At 37.0% G+C, this 21,009-nt stretch overlaps 1 protein-coding gene across 2 annotated transcripts in view; it reads left to right on the forward strand.

The window, feature by feature from the left end:
* ATRNL1 (attractin like 1) overlaps positions 1-21,009 on the forward strand; it is a 435,696-nt gene that overhangs the window by 409,816 nt on the left and 4,871 nt on the right. The window lies entirely within an intron of this gene.

The following is a 21,009-nucleotide window of genomic DNA, read 5'->3' on the forward strand; positions in this document are numbered from 1 at the left end:
GAGAAGCTCTGTTTGGTGTGAGGTAACCCCAATGCCATATTGAATGCTGTGTAAATAATTAATAGTCTCACAGGCAATGATTTTGACACAAAGAAGAGGCTTTATTTAAAAGAGCAGTATTTTTTTTTGCATGACTGGACTGTTTCATTACAACCTCTTTGCTTCATCCGTGAGGTCCTCACCTGAGTACCCAAAGCATCTTCTGTGCTTGAAGTTGCTGCTGGCTCTGCAGCATGGCAGCATCTATTGTGCTGCAAAGATTGGATCTGGGGAATGCAAACTGAGAACTTGCAGGAGTCTTTCTTCAGCTGTAACATATTTAATTCTTACAGCTACTTGCCAGATGCAGATGCATTTGATTGAGTGCAGCGACCATGATTCTGTCTCACCTGCTTTCATCCATAATCTGCTTTATAACTTTCTCTGTTAAAAGTTCTAGTAGCCCTGCTGTTTGAAAGACTTTTTATAGAGTTCTTAGAGTCTGTAAAAGAAGACTTTTTCATAAATCATATTTTTTAAAGTGCTGCTTTGAGTGATTTGACATTTTTTCAAAAGTAAGATAAAAGTTTATGTACTTGGAAATTATGTCCCTAAGAAGTATGCACTTTATATTTTATTTATTTTGATGGCTTATGTTATGATGTATTTGATAGATTCTGAAAGACACTGTCAGTTTTAAAGATACAGCCAATAAACTTTTTTTAGTGGGGAAAATGTGCCCCATAATGATCAGATGCCTTTGTCTATGCAAAGACATTGTATCAGCCTTATGACACTTTTCTTTTTCAAAATTTTTGTTGTGTGTTTTTGACCAGTGTTACATAATTCAAGAAAAGGAATATTTGACAAACATTTGACAATATTTGACAATATTTGACAGGTCAAAAAGCTTTGGGGCACAAGTTCTCTGGGATTATAATCCTTAAAGAAAACAGATGAAACACAGTAATGATACATTTTCTTATCAAAGTTTAGCCCATATTTATGTGTATATAAAATTCTAATACCAACATACTGTAAGTAATGTCAATTGGACTTGCATAATTTGCTAGTCAGGCAGAAAGAGAACCAGAACCCAAGAAAGCCAAATTTTTGATTAACCTATTTCATGTGGGAGACTATTTATTAACACCAGTTGAAGATATGACACACAGCTCTCCTGAAGGCTTCAACATTATCTTTCAAAATAAAATATATTTCCTCATAATGGAACAAGTTTGGAGAGCAGTGTGAAAATTCATTGAGTTGAAAGCACCAATTAATCAGTTATGATATTTAAAATAGTATCAATGCAATGAATTTTTAAGCTAGAAAAAAAATTGAATTGCAGTTACCAGGTGGAAAAGTTTAAACAGATGTGTTAAGTTTCTGGCAGCCTTCAACCAGTTTGATTGGTGGATTACAAGGTGAGAGCAAGACCAACACAAAAGTCTTGTGCATGTAGTGGGGTGCAGTACAAGCAGAACTGCAATGTAGAGATAAGAGACTACTTAAACTCCTGCCAAGCAGTTCTGCTGGGTTTGTTCTATTTACACTGATCCTACAGTCAGTGCACGCAAAGATTTTTCTTTGTCTTGTGAAGGACCAATAATTCTGAAATTTCATAAGGGTAATACTGTGATTTTTACTGGAGCAGGAGCCCCTTCACTGCAGGCAGAGTACAAGCAGTTGTTACTGTCACGGTTTCACAGAATGATATAAAGTACTTGTTTACAGGCATATTTTTAAACTGAGGAGAGATTTGAGTGTTTTATAGCTGTAAAAAATCTTTGCAATTCTGTCAGACCATGGCTGCATGTGCAATGCCTCACTAACATCTCCTTTCCTCATCCATTCTCCATCACAAATCTCTCTCCTCCCCTTACTACCAAACATCAGAATACATTTACTCTGTCTGTATCCCCTTGACAATAAAAATAGAAGCAAACTTGAGGGTTTTGTCTGAGGGTATAATTTAATTACCTTTAATAGTGATGTTTTTAATATTTTTCCCTACAACAGTATTTGATTTTTAACACCTTTTCTAGGCATCTTACTCTCAAAGAAACCTTTAATACCAACTCAGTGGAAAATTGCTGCCATGTAGATAAGAATAATCAAATTTATTTTTTCTGGAGATGGTGGATATTGTACCATGGTGAATTTATGATTTGCCACAGTGTGCAGTCAAGAAGTATCTTGTTTTGGTTAAGAAAGGGACCCTCTATGAATCTGTGAGTTTAGGGCAGGCAGCCATGGGAACTTTGTCCTTTGCAAAGACTTCCACTGGAAAATGCCCTGGCAGAAGAGCTGCCTTGGTGCAGTCCTGCAATGAGAGGGATATTGCTGAGCTCAGCTCAGAGCCCTCCCTGGGCAGAGATAATTTTTGAATGACCTAAAGTTTGGTCTCCCCCAATACAAAGGTTTGTCCTGGGCAAGTCATGACTTGACTATTTGCATTTAGCTATAGCCTTTAACAATGTATTATGATAGATGTCTGTTATTTGTGGAGAAATCACCCTTTTTCCTTCTGTTTGGATGGATTTTACAGTGATTTCTATTTCTAGTTTATTCATGCTCTGAAAAAAAGTATAGCAAAAAGTATACATGGAATTATCCTAATGCTAAAAGCTGAAGTGTTTTTAGTTGGTAAACCTAAGTATACTGTATAATTAAAACAATTATTTAATCAAAAGATGCTTTCTTAAACTGCTTTGCAATTAGTGCTATTGAAATAGTTCTATTATTTTCCATGCCTTTAATTTCTGTTTTGGTCTCTCCAAAGCACATTTTTTTTTGTAGAAGGAAAAACAACTTTACATCTATAATTATAGTTGAGACAATTTGGGGTATGCATGATCAGATTAAAAGACTAAAGTAAACCTTCCCATAATGGGACCAAAGCACAGAAGAATATACTGTGGTGCATAACTCTGTTTAAGGTTATGAGCCTATGAGTTTGTTTACAATATTTCCTAGTTTCAGGGATATTGTGTCATTGTATAGTCCCAGAGAGTTGAAAAAAGGATTTCCCACTGCTGACACATACTTTGCAAGTGTTTGCTGAATAGCACAGAGCTGGTTTGTATGTTGTAGCAGTAATGGATCCGTGGTTATGAGTTTGTTTGTAATACTGATTTCCTGTCAGTCAGATTTTATAAAGAGCTTCACATCCTTGTCGGGCATCTCTGGTCTGGATGCTGCAGGTATTAGCCTCAGAGTGTGGAAGAGATTTGCAAGGAGAATGTTTGTGTGCACAGTTGCACTAGGGCTGATGGAAAATGGCTTTGAAGCAGTGCCTGCTCTGTTTGAGAGCCTTTCTGCAGTTCTGGTGTTAAGTGTTCTGAAACCTGTGGGCACATCTTTTCTTTCCACAAATATTTTTGTGGAAGACGACCATGGGAAAAGAAAAAAAATCACATGAAGCTCCTAAGAGTGTCGCTAGATGTTTCTATTAAGGGATAGGCCCTTCCCTATTGACAGGATGAGTCTCTGTCAAGTTCTAGTCTGGACACCTGAGTAGAAATTGAAGGGTGCAGTGGGTGCATTGATGTGAGGTAGGCATGTGTGTGGATACCTTTGGAAAAGCTTAGCAATATGAGGAATATTTTGGAAATCAAGAGGGAAAAGAGAGACTAGAAATCCACAGAGACCTGTCCTTTCCTTCAGTGCTGAAAACCCAATTCGTTTGGTCTGGCAGGTTGGGGGTGATGTTAGCCTGGGACAGCACCAGATCCCCTCAAAGTTACCTGTTCAAGGATGGAAGTGGAGCTCACCTATTGAGCCCTCCCACCCTGGGCCTGGGGAGGGCTCCACAGGGCACTGAGCCTGGTGTGGAGGTTCTCTGGATCTATTATATACCTCCCAGGGAAGACTAGGAATGACCTAACAGTGCCGAGTGGAGACAGAAGAAGTTGTGCACCAAAGTCCAGCGGTCCTTCTGTACCGGAGGCAGCAGAACCACAAAGAGGAGGCCTTGTGCATCCATAACTCACAATTCACTGCAAAGATTCAGAATGTAATCAAGAGAGATTAGTCATGCAGAAAATGTCTAAAGCATAATTTCATTAAGGCAGTAAGAACCACAGTGTCCGACTATATGTTCACTGTCTGGTTCCTATGCAGGGTTTGTACACTCCTGGCATGAGAAGAGCAGAACACTGCTTTTTTCCCAGCAGAACACTCAGTAAGGTAAGGGATCTCAGAAAGGCTGCAGCCCTGAGGGTTTTTTTCTTTTAAACAAGAATTACAACTTTTTCTTTTTTTTTTTTTTTTTAACATCTTTTGATGTATTTAAACTTTTCTCCCTAATTTTAAGTCTAGGAAGACCTATTGTAGGCAATACATTTTTTGCTTCATTTTACCCTGTCTTTTGTTCATACTTAAGTTTCAGACATTGGGTTTGTCCCTAATAAGGGACAAGGTTCATCAGGCCTAGTTACACACAGTTTTTAGCACATCACTATTAATAGGAGAATTAGAAAGCACTGTTGCAGTGGGAACACACAACTGAATTTCTTCACTATTTTGTTACTGAAATTCAAGTAGATGATGTTCTGAATAAAGAAGGTATTTACAGCTTAATTTCAGATAGGATTTTGGTTGGTTCTTTAAAGACTAACAAACACAAAATACATAAACAGTTTGATGATTTCAGTTTTGTTCTTCTCATCTAGAAGCTTATTTCGTTTGATAAAATTACTTTATTTACTAGACAGTGAAGAAATCCATATTTTCAGATAATTTGTTTTTGTAATTGCTCACACCTATGTGTATTCCTTTCTGTCATATTGGTTTTTCTGACAAACTGACTCCAACTTTGTTGTCTTTCCAGGTTGTCTGCTTAATTCCTTATTTTCGCAGAGTTTAAGATGTGAATTGTTAGTTTACCTACTCTGATGATTTGTTTATCACATTTCCTTTAAGCTCCTTTCCTTTAGGTTTTCTGAGTTCAGGCTTTAGACTTGTGTGTTAAACCTGTCCTGCTGAAAAGGTGAAAGAGCCTTTTTAGCACATGATCTTTCCTTCCTCAGAACTTCTAAAATGTAATTAAATCCTTTCCTCATCCCCCGAGTATAAAGTGGAGAGCCTTTCTGAAGCCATTGCTTTGATTTTGGTATATCCCACATTGTTGTTCCAGACATGTGACTTCATATTTTGTTCCAGTGGCAAAGCTACTGGTCAAAAAATGAAAATTTAAGAGTTTTTTTTTTTTTTTTTTTCCCTATGGATGTCATCCTCACCACTGCTGACTGTTCTGTTGTGCCCAACCCTGTCACTGCCACATTTTCTCATCAATGGCAAGATTGAAAAATACGGGACCTGTAAAAAACCTGTTCAATAACAATTCCTGTGACAGCTGTTAATGTTTATTTTGTCCTTCTTTAATCTGTTTTATAAAGTCCCATCAAATCCAAATGTTTCATGTATCTGTGCATATTATTTTAAATGCGTCACTGATGTGATCACTCCTATCCTTCGACACTTCTGTCAGAGGGCAGTTGAGCCCACTTGGAGCCTTGATTCCTCTTTGGACAGACCTCTCTGCTGATTTTCAAATCATGACAGGAACCCTTCCAGATTTGGATGTCTCAGCTAAGTGTCTAAAGTCAGGTGGAATGAATTTGAGATCTTCATGCCCATCACAAAACCCCAATCTACCTTGATCTGATGGATTTCTCTAATTTAAGCAATCTGTTCCCGCACTATAATGTACTTCTCTCAATCATCACATCTTAATGTTCTCTCCCCACCTTTCCCACTTCCATCTCTGCAATTTATCTCATCTCAGACTATTCCCCTGTTGCCCCATGCACAGCTTAGCTCCACCACTGCCCCTTCCTTGCACTATTTGCTTCATCTGTCCCTGCTGTGCCCATTTCATCTCTTGTTCCCTTGAATATTTTGTTTTTCCATTGGGATGAAGCATATTCTCGTGTTTTTAGAGCCCTGTAAAAATTGATATAGCTGTATATTTTTTTTTCTTAATTATCACATTGTGGTTTCAAATAATATTATGTCTAATTCTACTATGGTGTTGTTTAGTTTATTTCTGTTTAAGTAATGCTGTAAAGCATTATGTTGGGCAGAAAACTTTGTACTGTAATTGGGTAACAAATTATTATTTTCTTCTGGTGTTCAGTGGACTGGTTTTGCAGATCTTTCAGCTCAATTCATTATGATCAAATGGAGAAGCATTTGTTTCAATAAGATTTTAATCTCTAGGACTATCTTTTGCATCAGTGACTTTTCATTGTTAATTGCTTTCTTGTCCCCTAATAAGGTGTTCTTGCAAATGCTTCATCCAAACTAAGCTCCCTTTCCACAACTTGAAAAGGCTCTTTTCAACTTTTTAGGTGAAATAACCACTGTTGCTTTCTTAATCCATCACTATGGCTTTTGTGTATTTTTCTCCTTTGATAATGACAAAAACTCTAAAAAATCACCTCTGCAAGGAATTTCAGAAATGTCCTGAATTTCTCCCCACATACATGAAAATGTAAGAAATCATTTTATTATTTCCTAGCACCAATTAGGATTACCAGGGCACCTAGTATGTGCTGGATGTTTGTGAGTGAATTATCATTAATATTAATGATTTGAGAGAGTATGCAGTGACTGGAGTACACCCCTGATGTCTCAGAGTCATTGTACTGAGAAGGTTTTTTTTTTATTACAAGTTCTCTGAACCTGTTGCTACTTTAAACCCCATAAAGGGCATAGAAAAGAAAGACTTCAAACTGCAATTTTAAATATGTAGAGAAAAAAATTACATGCTGAAATAACAAAATCAGGAGATGAGTTCAATTGGTTCTCTCCCTTTTCAAAAATCAATTGCTTGTGAATTTATTATTTTAACACAGCTGACAGAACATACAGAAGGAATTCAGTAATGAAAAGCATTTGGGGTTTGACAGGTCTTGGCTGAAATGAAGTCCTTTGAGACCAGCACTTGGAGGTAGAGGTGAAAGTAAAAATTGGTTTACCTGAAATCTCTGTATATGGAATCTAAATTTTCAAGGGAGACTGCCTGCCAGCATCAGGGCTTATCTTTTGACACATCCAACCTGAAATCTATCAAAACCTGTGAACTTCCTGACTTTTCAATGTGCATGTCATTTTCTACACAAAACTTTGCACATGTGTTAAAAGCTCCCTGAAAAATTTGTGCTAATTCAAGTAATTATATTTTGCAGCTTACTCATGTATTAATTTTCAAAATAATTTTGAAATTATTATGCTCAGTTCTCTCTGTCAAAAAAACCCCAAACAATCCAAACCAGTTGATTAATGCAGTCTTATTGCTCCGTAGATCCACAAAGCTTTTACATTGACAGTTTTTAATATCAAGCAGTATATTTTTTACTTGTGTTTGAACTGCCAGTGTAGATAGGAGTAAAGTAGGTGGTGTTCTTTCTTACACACCATTAATGTGGCCATTCACAAAGGGCTGCTTGGTGACAGCTGTGGAGCAGGGTGTCAGAAATCTCACCTGAAGCCTCTGAAGTGCACAGCTTAAATGAGAGCTGGTAGTGATTTGCAGATCTTTCATTGCTTAGTCCATTATTGCATGAAAGAAAAGTCCAGCTCAATTTGCATGTTTGGCCTGAATTTAAAAGTCTGTGGGTGAAGGAGGTCTGAGAGTATGTTTCTATTCCCATGGACGTTTGAGTGCAGTGCAGAGGTGTTTGTGCTGTAAGCTCTGTGGTGCAGTGCTCACACGTTACACACAAGGCAGTGAAGCTGAGTCCCTGATGGAGGTGGCTGAGTAACAGGAACAGCAATTACACCCAAAAAGAAAATGAAAACCATCATGCTCTTCTGAACAGCCATTCTGTCCACGCTCGCTGTAATATCTAACAGACATAGAGCACATTTCTCTGCAATTTTAAATATTATTCTGAAGTGCATCTAACCTAGCAATTGAAATCTGTGCAGGAAAATTGGCTGTGCTCTAGGAACTTTTGCCCAGCACTCAGAGCATGCACAGAATTATACCATTCAAAAGTAATCCTTTCTTGGAGTCATGCTCATATGTATCTTTGCGGACCAGATTACTATTTATATATTTATTTACATTTTATTTACCATCTAAAAAATTCAGCCCTGTGTTCTCAGTGCACTGAAGGCAGAGCCAAGCCCTGAAGCTCTCAGAGCTGAGTCACTTTAGATGGCACAGTGATGCACCATATTCATCCTGAACTGTGCAAACCAGGAGATACTGCTTGCATTTGAAATTATTGGCAAAAAAGTGTGTTAACTCTCATGTGCTCACTGGAATGCTCTGTGCTAGCCTTTGAAAATATAAAATGTAAGAAAAATATGATAATATGAAAAAATCCATAACCTCCTGTCAGACATTGCAATTGCTTGAGTGTTCAGCAGGAGTTAAAGATGGATAAAAAAGTACAAGGTATAAGCCATAGCAATGAGTAGCAGATGAGCTGCATTCAAGACTAATAGATTCTTCATGAAAATGCTGTGACATTTATTTTCTATATTAAAAATTCAAATGCAAGTGTTTAGTATGTCTCATACATATCATCTCTTTCTGTAATTCTGGGACTGGCACAGTTTTGCCTTTAGTCATTTGGGTATTGCTTTTCCATCCACTTTGATCACATTGTGCTTCTGGAATATTCCCACCCGTTATCTTAGGAACTGTGATAACTGAATCTTGTTTCATCTGTCCTAGAAACTAAAATATCATAAAGGAGAGTCTCAAATAAAACTGCAGATGAGGAAACCACCACCACCCCCCCCCCCCAAGATGTTTATTAGCACCTTTAAATGAGAATCTAACCAACCATCTCAAAAAATATGGCATAAATATATATATAAACAACATGCAGTATCCTTTCTTTCCTACACAAAGGAAAGCATTTATCATTCTGGTAACACAAGGGACAGAAAACAATGCCAATTCACAAGCAAAACCTTTCATGATTTAATATTGTTGTTTTGTCCCCTTAGATCCTAGAATGATAAATATTGTTCCTCCTTTTGTCAGCATCAGAAGCACTTTCATATGTGGAATAAAGGCTCATTCATTATAATCATACTGGTTTTTTTCCAGGTTGCTTTTTCCAATCTGGTTCAGAATACATCATGCCAGTGATACTGTGCCAGCTTTCCTGTTGCTATTGCAAAGCTTCACGGGTACCTGTGATGGGACCAGTTTGATTTCTGTTTATGACTGGTTTTTTTATCATTCCTATTCTCAAGGTTCTAGAGACCTCACTGTGTCTGGGACTTTATTACACTGAGAGGTGTACAAACATGTACCTAATCTAGCCTGGACATGCAAGTCAAGTGTCCAAAGAGTGTGAGCCTCTGGGAAGCCACAGGTGAAGCCTGTTTGGTCTCTTACGGTTTTCCACAAAGGAGGAGGGAGCCTGTGGACAGCCCTGAGGAGGGGATGGCCCTTCCCTCTGACACTTCCAAGTGTTTTCTGTGCTATTTGCTCCTGAGAAGAAGCTGTGAGGGGCCATTGCCTGTGACATTTGTGCAGAACACAGGAGTCATTCCAGGTGAAATGCCTGTAGTTCCATGCTCATCCCAGCCAGCCAACAACAACCCGTTCTGGTTTTGTCTAGTATTGCAGTATTTCAATAACTCAAAGCATACCTTGATTTCAAAATGTGTTTTTAGCAAATTGTGTCAGTACTCTAAATAGACTTACATTACTTTCAGACAGAAATACACAAAGATTAAGCACATTATGTTTTAAGGAGAGCTGTTGGCTATGGTGTGATGCCATGCCATCTCTCATTCAATGGTGGCTTTAGAAAACACAGTCATTGCACTAAAGCTAGGCAAACTATCTAATTACTATATTAGCATGTATTAGTTAATTTGTGTGTAGCACTTTGGAGATAACAAGCTCGATATTTTAATACAGTTTCTCTTCCCTGGACACATATCTTGTCTTCATTTTTAAACCGCTATGAAAAGGTCAGTAAACATTGATTTTGTAAATGAAAGCTCTAAAATAGGACTTGAAAGAGCTAATGTTTAGGGGCAGAAAAAAAAAGTGTGAAAATTCAACTTGTTTGAGTCAGACCATGAATTTTGGGGCTCAGATTTCTCCTACCAATCTTTAGCTCTCTTACAGTCTCAGAAATTACATACCTCACTCTGGAGGCTGTTTGCTCTTGCAAGAGGCTCCTGGCCCTACTTCCGTCCACTTGAAACCTATCCCAGTGGATCTGGAGAGGATTTAAGCCCCACTGCCTCAGCCTCTGTGGATGTTTAGCATCTCCATGCACAGTTTACACTGGCACAGAGGATAGCTGTATCCTTGAGGCCACCCCAGTGAGGAAAACACATTTTGTCCCTTTTGCAGCGTGAGTAGAGAAAGCACCGTTAGACACATCAAAGATAAAAAGTTGCATGAGAAATGTGCACTAGTTAGCACACAGTTTTTAAAATCTTGAATGTAAATCTTCTTCTTAAAACACAAGTGGAACTCAAAAAATGCAATAAGGTTGGCTGCATTTAGATTGTTCACAATCTACTTCATTGCTCCTAAAGAAATAATTAGGTCATAGTTCAAATGTGAACATCTATTTTTATCTCTCTTTGCAAATAATAGATGTGTATATCTTAGAAAAGAATTGCCCACTAAAATGAGAAGTCATGAGAAGGAAAAATAATATAAATTATTTTGAGGATGTTTGCAACTTTTTAAACTACCATACCACCTTCTTACACTAGTAAAATGCAAAGAGATGAAAGAAAGTAGAAAGGAATTAGAGTAGTCTTAGTAGCTAAAATCAGATTCACAAAGAAAATCCCTGATTATTGGAAGTCTATATACTAAATACTTTGTAAAGGCAGTTAAATGGTGCTGACTGAAGCTCAACAGAAAAAAAAAAAAAGCATGAAAAAATAAGAATGGAAAATGAAGGGCTATTTGGAAGGAAGGCATTGGAAAGTAATGTGGGAAAAAGCCAGAAATCTTACATATGCCTCTTGTTGTATTGTCCAGACCAGACAGAACAAACAAAAATCAACTCACAGGGTCATACATCTGGACACAAACCTCACAGAGATTTATATGAATACCTCTTGAGTCTGGCTCTTCCCCTTTTGGGGGATAATACCTTATAATTCTGAACTTCACACATTTTCAAGTCCCATTCCCACCACAGCTTTTGTTTTCCTCTCACCTTTCAAGTCATAAAATATGGAGTCCCACCTTTTAGAGAAAAAGGTAGTTTGCCACTGATTACCTGCTATTTTCATTCTTTGCACCCAAAATTGCAGCAAGCTTTTAATGAACTAATCCTAAGCATGAACCATGATTTTCATTGTCACCTTTTTTCTTGTTCTTTATGAAAATCAATGTTTTCTTATGGCTTCTTCAGAGTCTCGAGTGTATGGTGTCTAATGGTATTGCTTTATAGCTTTATATTACATCTTTATAACTTAGGATAATTATTTATAGTGGCAAATCATACTGCAGCAGACTGTAGGAAACAGAATGCTGTACTGCACAGCAAAGGGAGAGCGGATCCATGGTTTATTATGTTATTATGTTATAGAAGGGACTTCAGGGGCTACAGAAGAAAGTTTCTCAAATTGTGGCAGCTCTCAGAAGCTGGAAAATACAAAACAGATTTCATTCAAAACACTCTTGGATCATTATCACTGCATATATAGCCATTAAAGTCTAATTGAAATATAGAAAATCAGGAAATAAGAGAACCAAAGCTAAGTTTTTCACATGTGATCAAAAAGCATATGGGAAAAAAATAGAGGGGGAAAAAGGTCAGCAGTTAAATAGCAAATAGAAGCCTCAATGCAATTTCTGCTTTTAAAAAACAGATGGGAGATTTAGCACAATTGCAGCGAGGGAGTTCTAATGTCCTGCTGAAGGTTTATTTCTCCTTCTTCACATAGTGAAAGCTTTTTTGAAAATGCTTAAATGAAAACTAACTCCTAATCACATCCTGGAAACACAAAGACAGCATGATGCTCTGTACAGCACAGCTATTTCTGATGAAAATTTTGGGAACAATGCACAGAATTGCTTTGAATTTTGCCTGTTGTCTAAAAGAACCATCCCGACATTGGAAAACTCCAAGCTCTATGTGTCTCTTACCACATCTTCTTGTCCATGGTTCCATTCCAGCCATTTGCTGCTCACATGAATATTGATGAGAATGGGCTGCTGCAGTAACTCGTTAGTATCAGAAAGTGTATTTTTATTGAGTGCATCTTCAGGGAGCTGACATTGCTGAGAAATAGACTTTGTGAGATTTTCTTGACTGGATCTTTCACTTGGTTTCTGCCTTTTTTTTTTTCCACATCCATTTAGTAACAAGTCCTGTTCAATAGGCCATGAGTTAGAGATCTTACTTTGTTGTATTAAAAACAGGTGTGAAAATCAGGCTGAGATTTCTGCCAAATGAGATCCGAAGAGGAGTATTTCATAGCTCCTGCATTTCTGAAGGATGTTGATCCTAACAGGAGAAATGTGGAAGCTGAATTTGGTGTGCCAGCAGAATCTTTCTCATTTTTTTTCCACAGGCATTTAGATAAATGTTTTAAATGGCAAAAAAGTTATAGTTTGGTTATCTTTCTTTTTTTACAAGAATCATTGGGGTCTTGGTGTTGTGGGTTCATTTTTTTCAGAAATATTATTGGTTTAGTGGGTGAGTGAGACAATGAGTACTACTTGTTGGATTGAGAGTACACATAGAGGTAGGTGGCAAGCTGTGACTATGGACTATCAGTTTTACAGAGCTCTCTCCAGCTAGGACACATGCCTAGGACATACAATATAATAATTTACAGTGATATGCAGCCATTGTATTACTATCTCTTAGTTTCAGGCATTTGCTGTATCTGAATTGTGTCACACAAGCAGAAACAGTGCTCTCTCTATCATTTTACTGATATTTATCTATATTGACTGCTCAGGACCAAGTAAGTGTATGTAATGAAGTGTTTAAAATGGAAACCTATTTCCATACAATTTGACAGGTCTAAGTGTGTAATTTTGCCTGTTAGAGTCAGAACATGGTGTTTTCAATGTAAAACAGAAGATTCAGTAAAGAATAAATGAGTAGCTGTGTAGCTTTCTTGTCTATACTGGAATTACATACAGAATTATTCTCTTTCAGTGTAGACCATAATTGAGGTAGGGCTATTTGTACAAAATGTTTGGGGATTAAAATGTTTATTTTATGGTGTGAGCTTTTCAGTCTTTTACCAAAAATCAATTTTCTATGTATGCTGATGCTAGATTTCCTAATGGAGCCACCCTAACAATGACCGCAGGGCATTTGTGACTTTATCTTTCCTTTTTTTCTTTTTATTTTATTTTTCATTGTTCTCAAACATTAATATTACTGAAACTGCAAATAACCTTGTTAGAGATCCTGAGGACCCTGAAGTTGTCACTTTGGTGATATTCAAAATATGGTTCAAAATTCTCAGCACACTTTCTGTCCCATTGACTCAATTCTCTGCTTCCCGCCCAAGATCATTTGTTTTGTCAGGGTGACTCCTGGCTATGCAGCTGGGGATGTTCTAAATGTCTAATTGGACATCAGCAGAATACTGAAAAACTGGGTTTCCAATTTGGGCAGAAACAAATTTGTATCAAAGCAGTGGTTAGAGTGATGATACATTGCACCAGCATGTTGGAAATGGAAAACAAGCCCAGTACTTCGTAAACCTTCGAAGGCAAACCTTTGAAATGAGAATTCTCTATGGAAAAGCACTGCAGGTACCATGCCTACTGCTGATTAAGCTGTAATCCTGTTGAATTTCTGGTGAACTACAATAATTTCTTTGCATGAACATATTCAGTACTTTCTCGTTTAAATAAAATTTTTGACAAGGGAAAAAAAGCTTGGCACCTGCAACATAAAGGCTACAAGAGAGAGAAGAAGGATCTTAGAGGATTATTGTTCTAATCTTCTTCCTTAAAAGTAAATGGTAATGTAAGTAGTATTGTTTTATCTCCAGAGTGAGCAGAATTGGCCCCTTTTGGGCCCTTAAACCTATTGTCTTTAAGGTGGTGTGTTTTGTCTTGAGGAGGAGAGTAGTAAAGCTGCAAATCTGACAGTGTATGTTATCACCCAGATGGAACATTAGGGAGGTATTCATAAAAACTGAATTTCACCTGGTGAGGTTTATCACCCCAGATTTCCTCTACAGACAGAAAGAGATCTGCTTTAAATCACCCCCTGCCAGCAAGGCCCCTCTGGAGGGAAGCAAACCCCAGTGACTACTGCTGCCTTTTCTCCTTCTGAGTGTTCTGCTGATTGCTCAGTTGTGTTCCAACCTGCTCTGTTTCCCAGATGCTCACACACAGATATTCACACACACAGAGATATTCTGATTACTGAATTGCATGAAATATAATTCAGGCCTGTAATAATGGCAATCACACTCTGTTTATATGGATGATAAATCTCTGTCCCACAGGTGTTCATCCCTCTCATGATGTATAGTAAGGCTTTAACTTTCATCACAGTGGTTAAAGCATCCAATTGCATGAATGAGTTTGGGTAAAGAGCTTTTAAAATGTTGTAACTCAGGCTCACAATTTTTTACAGCTTTCATATCTTCATTTTGCTCTGATTTGCATCCATGGTCCAAGTAAAAAGAGTTTGCTAAAGATAAAGACAAAGAGTAAAATGATGCTGAGGCAACCTCGAGTGTGCCAGGCTGGAGGAGACTTTTGCAATCCAGACATGTCTAAATTAAATGTCTATTTAACCATGGAGGGGTTCATAAACTAACCCCACCTGGACCATAACTGTGATACTGACTTCTAAAAAAAAAAAAAAACCAGTTATGATTTTGTTTGTATTAAACCAGGTCTTACTAGAAGTAAGTGAAAATAGAGCTTCTTCAATACTCCAAGTAGACTTTTTCTCTTCTGCAGAAATAGGTTTACAAGACCAAATTAGATTCTGGCATGATTAATGCATCTCACCAAATTCTTGCAGAGTAGCAAATTAGTTTATAGTGATTTTCTTGAAAACAAATTAAACGGCTGCACAACATCACAAGAATAGAGATGTTTTTCATAGCATATGGATAAATGATTCAATGGAAGTGAGATGTAATCAAACTGAAAATGTAATCCAAATGTTTCAAATATTACTGTCCATTGTAGAAAAATGTGTAATTACTTGCATTTTAATGCATGATGTGTAATATACAGTGGCAGAGCAGCAAGGAATTAATCTGCATGAGATTTTCACATATTCTAAGTAGATTATTCCTTTTTCGGTGTTTTTATTATCATTCCATTAAAAACAATGTGACAAGAAGATTTGCACCAGTGGGGGTTTAGATTGGCTACTAGGAAAAAATAATTCACCAGAAAGGGTTGTCAGGCCCTGGAACAGGCTGTCCAGGGAAGTGGTGAAATCACCATTGCTGGAGGCGTTTAAAAGAGTGTGAATGTGGCACTCAGGGACACGTTTTATTGGTGGACTTTGCACTGTTAATGGTTGGACCCCCATGATCTTAAGGGTCTTTTCCAACCTAAACAATTTAATGGTCCCATGGTGCTTGTGTTCCAGGAGGGCTTGAGTTGACAAAAGAGGGTGGGAGAAAAAAGCTTCAGTGAATCAATGTTAGATTGCCCCATTCCATTACTGTAGAGTCTCCAGCTCCCCACTGGGTCCACTTCACCAGGACAATGCTTGAAACATCCCAGAGTGCATTGTCACCTTCCCTTTGTCCATATCCAGAGAGGCCAAACAGCCCATGCTGGCTCTCAGTCACTGGCAGGCTGGATAGTTGAGAAGCACCAGATGTTGTACAGACCTGGATTTCAGACCAAGCTGCGGATATCTCACTCTGAAAGGGAAGGAGAACTGCCTGACCTCATTAAAGGAAAAACAAAAAAATAAAAAAAATCCTACTGGCCCCGTGGAATACAAATATTTCACACAAATATGTAGGGCCATTTCCTTTTCACAATGAGAAAATTTGGGAAAGTATGAACATTTCTTCTAAGAGCCTTTATTGTATAGTCTGCATTTCCCACAAACTGACAGCAGGTAATTTATAAGTCTGTTCTGGGAATAAGAATTTCTTAGTCCCTTATAGATAGCCCTTATTACTAAATAGCAAAGGTGTAATAAAAAGGAGCATGACATCTTCTCTCTACCAGTGTGTGGCTATTTAATTCCACACTATCATTATTTAGTTTATTATTGTTATGGTTTAGGCTCTGTCTCATATTTTACTTATTTAATTAAGTTATATGCAAAAGAAAAGGAAAACATACCTCCTGGCCTCTTGGCTGTCTTCCCATTGCAAAAATTATCACTGAAAAAAAATGATGGGGTTACTTGCCCAAAGTAATTTCCTAGTTAGTTTAGTTTGTTTAATATATCTTTCCGAAAGTAAGAGCGGTGTCAACTTAAAATACACATTCATGCACCAAACAGGAAGAGAAGCCCATAAAAAGACTGTGAATTTGAGGTGCTGTCAGCTTGTCCTTTTAAAAATAATCCAATTCAAATAAAAAAAACATTCAATATGACAGGCTATGAAGACACTTATTGTTCTTGGCAGATGCTTATGATTATTTTTCTCTGTGACTAAGTCTGCGATCTCTGGATACTGTCTAGGCACACCTGCCAGATCAGGAAACTCAGATACACATGAAGGATTTGACTATTTTCTGACTTTGAGATGAACTTAGATCTGTTGTGTTCTTCTAGCCATATACAGTCTTGAACTTCAGATGACTCTTAATTTTTCTCCTGGAAAATATTCGAGTATCAGGTTTGTACTTGCTTAGGAGGGGGCTCTGTGCATCACGTTTTTAAATACGAAATTTTGTTCTGGTTCTGTTTTATGTGCCTTTTGGATATCTCCCAGCATGACTTGATCCATAGCAGAGGAGTATGCAGCACAAAGAACAGGCTGGCCTTTTCAGTCATGAAAATGAAGCCTGAGTTGGTCTGCTTGGAGACAGTTTGGTTGAGAACACAGGAACAACCAGAAAATCATGAAACTATTGCTAAACAACTAAATTGAATATGACTATTTCTAGCACAGTATCTCATAGAAAGTGAGAGAATTTCTTCCCTGGGTACTCAGAAACACTGCTTAGTAACAATCTTCTAGAATGTTATCCTGCTTCTAGAATGCTGTGCTCCCCCACTATTACAGACATTATAATGAACATATATTTTTCTCTGAAGAATAAGTGTGTGCATTCCATAAACATGATGGTCAATGTGATCTGTTTCTTCATTATTAACTGGGGGGATTGTATATAATTTTTGTGTGTGTGTGTATATATATATATATATATATATATATATATATATATATATATATATATAAAATTGTTACATAATGGCATATTTATTTTACATTATTACATAATTTTGGGATATATATATATATATGTGTATGTATATATACATATGCATATACCATTAATTCACATATGATATACATTGTGTACTTTTCAAACAGTATTTTTATAAATGGCAGGATTCATTAAAATTCCCTGCATTATAACTGATAGTTTTATTGATGAACATGAGATTGCCTTCATTGGCTTCACTGTGTGCTATGGCGACTATCATGAGGCACCACAGTCTGTGATTCTCATCACTTAGTGCATCTTCAAACAGCTCTGATCCATTTCTACAGACTTCCATGGGCAAGAAGTCTTCCAAATGGCAATATTTTGAGTTAAGAGATCCTTTACGATAAAAGGAGTCTGTCCAGAATGGGGTGACCATGTACAGTAATGCCACTCTTTAAAGAATTAGCAGATGGAAGGAATGCAAAGACTTGTGGGCACTGAAGGGTGAAGCTGTGACTTTCATAGTATAGTGTTTACCCAGTCTTTTCTGTTTAAGTCTCTCTGTATGGCAGCTGGCATTTTATTTTCGTTGCCCAAAGTCACCTTAAACAATGACTATAATTTTGGTTGAAATGTCAAACAAATCTAATTGATCTACCTAACTTGTAGCTGTTTTATTGTCTTCAGGTTTCTGAATGTTCTGATTCTGCATAACAATGACGTGTAGAAATTTAATCAAATGAAGACATCTATCCAAATGTTATGTCTGAATAATGCATATTCAAATTGAAAGGAAACATTTCCATTTACCTGCCTAATCTGAGGTCATTCTTTGTTCCCTTACTTTTAACAAAGGAGATAGTAAGAATTCCATGCATTTCTCATTAAAATGAACAATAGAGGAGGAAAAAAAGTTTTTAAATATGCACACCATTATGTAAGACAAATTTTTTCAACGTAGGGGTTTTTTTTCTACTTTTACAGATAGTGTAGCCTTACATCAGTTCAAATGTAGTTGTATACAATCAGAGGAAAAATGTTTAAACATCCCAGCATGGGTATTTCCATTTAAATCTGATTACAGTGAAATAAAACTGTAGCTATTAAAGGTTTAGAAGAACTACAAATACAAGCAGTAAAAGAAGACAGTTAGTAAATGAGGTAGTAAAACATTTCAGCAGGGCAAACAGTTTATAGCACTCAGCCTTCCTGTAGCAGACTGTGCTATTCACCACAGACCCGTGCACTGTTCCCCGAACTGCACTTAAACCTGCAATTAACCTTTCACGCCTAATGAAGCTGTTTTGCTGCAAAATTAAAATATATAGTACTGCCTGTTTTTACAGAGACTGGGAGGAGAGCATCTCAGAATGAATGACTTTTTCAGATGCTCTTGTTTGAATGCAGGATTAAAGGGCTGTTTGTATATAAACTGTGAATGCGCTTTTCAAGGTAATCTCATTTGATTTGCTATATTTTATCCCTCTATTTATTAATAGTTTTGCACTATGGTAAAAAAAAAAAAAGGAAAAAATTCACACCCCAGTAATTTTATGATTAGAGACTTCCTGAGAATAAACTGTTACCATTTAACTTCCATTAGGAAATACAATAGTTCTGCTGAAGATAACCAAGTTCATATTGCTTCCTCTGGTGTTTTCCTCATTGTGGATGCAATTATCTCTTACAAAAATATACTTTCCACTTACAATTTGACTGGGCTCACTTCTTAATGACTTGTACATGCATATCCTTAAAACCAGCTAGAGGTTGTTTGAGCTGCATAGAACTAGGTCAGGTTATTTCTATAATATTTAGTAGAAAAACAAACTAAATTTAAAAATAGGGCTGGTTCTGCAGCTAAGATTGAGTTTCCAGAAATTGAGTCTGTATGTGGGATCCTTACTGATTCCACTGTTCCTTTCTGCCATGCTGCTCAAGAGTCAGAAGCAACCAGAGACTGTGTACTGATTTGGAAAAAAACAGTTTGGATGTTAGGTGGGACACTTAAACAGCAGCATTCAGAGAAGGTGGGTAAATGTAATAACTTAGGAGTTGAGGTAACATATCTAGAGCACTGTACAATTTACAGTTCCAACTTCAATGACTGTAAATGTATTCACATTTATTATTTAGATAAAAAACTGTAACATCAAGGGAATGTTTTGGTTTTGGTGGTTTGGGGTTTTTTTTAATGAATATTTAAGCCACAGCATTTTCTTCTGTTTTATTTTGATGTAAATTCTCCTTGCTCAAAGTGTCTGTGCACAAGCTTGACTTGGTAAATGAAATTCCTTTAGACTGCCAGTCTGAAATAATGAATTGTTCCCCTAGTTAATTGTATTGCTTGGATAACAAGGAACTATGCTGGGCGTAGAGAACATAATAAATGAATTTCATCAGATGATTTGTGTGACATTTTGAAAAATGATCTTCTGTAGTGACCTGATTTTAATGGAATTCTATCAACATGCCAGTACATCCCAGTATGCAGTGCTAGACCTAAGGATTCCTTTTTGTTAGTTTTTATATTAAGTGAGGTTAGCTTAATACATCCAAATATATTTTAAAATAGCTTATTAAATTAAAAAATCTGTTTACTAATGATACTCCTTCTGTTTAGCATAGTCCCTAAGCCTAGCTGTTGAAGATGGGATGACATATAAGCAATCATCAAAATGATATTTAGGTTTTATCCCTGAATTTGCTAATACCTAAGTTTACTGCTTAAACTTTAAAGGTGCCTCAAAGATTTCAACAATTTAATTTGTCAGAGTCCAATTTTAAGCATCACTGGCTCATGCCACGAAATATTTGTGTATGTGAGAAAAAACAACTTCATTCATCTTGGCTCTTACGTGTCCTGAAATGTATCAATGATAATTGTACTTAGCGTTTTACAGTATTGTGCATTTTTAAAGTCTGGATGTTCATTAATTACTTCTTGCAACTTTTTTGAAACTTAAGAAAGGTGATGTTACCAGTGTGTAAGAGCATAGGTTTTTCAGGATACTGGAAACCTGAACTAAATCTGACCATATATCTTATATTATGAAAGAAGACTGTAGCAATACTTGTTAGTGAAAAAACAATTTTTGCACAGTTTCTTAGTAGATGAGAGCTGTAATGAGGGATTGCATGAAAAGTATTGTAAAACTGGAATCTGTGTAATAGATAAATTACACAGAGTTTGAGTTTGATATTGGCTTGAGGTAAGGAATAGATACTGTTTGTTAAGCATGGTGAAAAGTGTTTTCAAAGGTTTCTTTGGAGAGTGGTGGTGTTATTGGTTGGAGAATGAAAAGTTTTGAGCTGCATGGAGAACCAGCACCATCCTTACCTACATTTTGGTTATATGTAGATGTGGGTTTTGTGGTTTGTTTGCAGTAGAAAGTATAAATGATGTGAATACTCCTAATCCATTTGATTGCAATATCGCCAGCGTGAATTTAAAAGCCTAGAGCTACCCTGTGTTAAGTGTGTTGTTAATCACAGCATTTTAGAAGTCAAAAATTTCTAGAAAGGATGGAAAGCAAGGAAAAGGAAGAGTAAATTCATAAAATATTAGCTTCTTAGGTCTGGAAGAGAAGCTGAATGAGGAGTGGCTGAGGTCACTTTGTCTGTTCAGCCTGGAGAAGAGGAGACAGAGGGGAGACCTCAGTGCAGCTCCAACTTCCTCATGAGGGGAAGAGCAGGGACAGACACTCATCTCTGCTCTGTGGTGA

The sequence above is a fragment of the Motacilla alba genome, chromosome 6 (genome assembly GCF_015832195.1).
Source record: "Motacilla alba alba isolate MOTALB_02 chromosome 6, Motacilla_alba_V1.0_pri, whole genome shotgun sequence".
NCBI lineage: Eukaryota > Metazoa > Chordata > Aves > Passeriformes > Motacillidae > Motacilla > Motacilla alba.